Below are 1,822 nucleotides of genomic sequence, written 5' to 3'. Positions count from 1 at the left end.
ATTGAATGAGGAGAAATGAAGGATGAGCATGTACACTAGACTAATATATAATAAAGGTTTGCCAGACATTTTTCTGTTGAATATAAATCCTGTCTCATCTGGAAAAATTAAGTTAAAGTTAAGAAAAACTTGCTATTCCATCAAATATTTCTTGTGCACATACTATTTTAATATAATTGTTAAGTTCAACATTAATCCTGACTTTGAGTCTTTGAAAACGTTTGCTCCTTCATGAAAATCGGGAAATCTACAGTTACTGTGGCTCCATCACTAGACTGAGTGCTCCAAGGCAGACAGGCAGTCCCAAGTTGAGCTTCGACTGACGCAAAGCAGCAGAGAGGTCATTATTTCTACACTGTTGACTGAACATAAGTTCTTTTACTTCATTACTCCACAGAACCTCAGGGAGAGCTGGAATAAGCTGTGCAACTACCCAGCACAAGTGGCATTCGCCTCTAATCCCTGACCTTCTGGTTGGAAGTAAAATTTACTGAGGCATGGTGGAGGTTGAGTCTGATGCCACCTGTAGACATGATGCTGAAGTTAACTACCACATTGTCATATGTAATCTTGGAATATGTGAACTGGTATTGATAACAGTAAACAGCTGTTGGTTTATTGTCCTTATTCATAATTTACCTGGCACAAGGCAGATCAAGATTACCCAGCAGTACATCAAACATTTCATGAAGGCTGGCAAAATTGGCGTACAAATTACCACAAAAAAGTTGAAAAGCCTCAAAACTTTCCACCCTGTTGTCTGGAAACATTTGTATGTTGTCCTTTGTTAATTTGTGTGGCTCTCTTGTTATACTAGTACAGTCCAAAAATAGTGCAGCAAAACTGACACCAGGCTAGGTGCAAGGTGAAAGTATAAGTAAGTTTGCCATGTAAACTTGTTAGGCACAAAGAAACGCAGCCATTAGAGCAACAGCAGAGCAGCTTTGTTGTGAAAGTGTCTTGTCTTCTAGACGTTTTCGTAAACGTGCAATTGGAGCTTCAAATATGTATTTGAAGCTCCTTTGAAAGACCATTCTCCCAAGGCAGAGTCCCACTCCCAGTATACCTCAAGTAACACAGAATGGGACAGTTCTAAAGCGCCACCCAGTGACCAGTGAAAGTACTGCCATCACTTGCTCTCATCCCCCAGCCTAAGCTGCTGTGTGAGCTTTTCAAGCATTGGAAAGGATTGAATTTGTGAAGATTTACCCCAATTACATGTATTATTCTCCAGTCCAAGATGTAATATAACAATACCAGGTATCACATTTGAAAGAGTGTGTCCTACCCACAGGCCAAAAAAGGCACCACCAAGTGGCCTAAGCTATCATTGCAGTAAAATCCACTTCCAGCAGGGGCAAAAATAATCTGGATCTCTAGGGGTCCCCACTGACACGTGCAGATGATTCTGTTAACTGACATATTGAGACATTATATTTTCATAAGGCCAGAAAATTGGGATAAAGGTTAAGACATAACTTATTAAAATTAAAAGGTCAAGACATAATCTTTTACTGGTGTAATATTATTGTACATAAATGTCACAATGTACAATATGTTAGGGACTGACACCTACCTGTTGTGTGTAGTAGAACCAGTCAGTATCACCTTGATGAAGGTGACAGATGGTCACCAAAAGGTCGGCTTTCTTTGTATTTCTTGAGAGTCTAATATGTAATAGTCTTTACCCAAACTCACTAACGAAGACTATTGACTAAGGTACCTTTTAGATAAATTATTTTATTGGTTGCCTACCACATATACAAAGTAAATATGTCGAATCTTACATACTATCTTTTACTTGGAGGGTACAAGCAGCTGG

The sequence above is a fragment of the Branchiostoma belcheri genome, unplaced genomic scaffold, assembly GCF_001625305.1.
Source record: "Branchiostoma belcheri isolate BF01 breed outbred unplaced genomic scaffold, Haploidv18h27 scaffold4, whole genome shotgun sequence".
Lineage (NCBI taxonomy): Eukaryota > Metazoa > Chordata > Leptocardii > Amphioxiformes > Branchiostomatidae > Branchiostoma > Branchiostoma belcheri.
The sequence above is the reverse complement of the archived record's forward strand: the minus strand, read 5'-3'. Positions refer to the sequence as shown.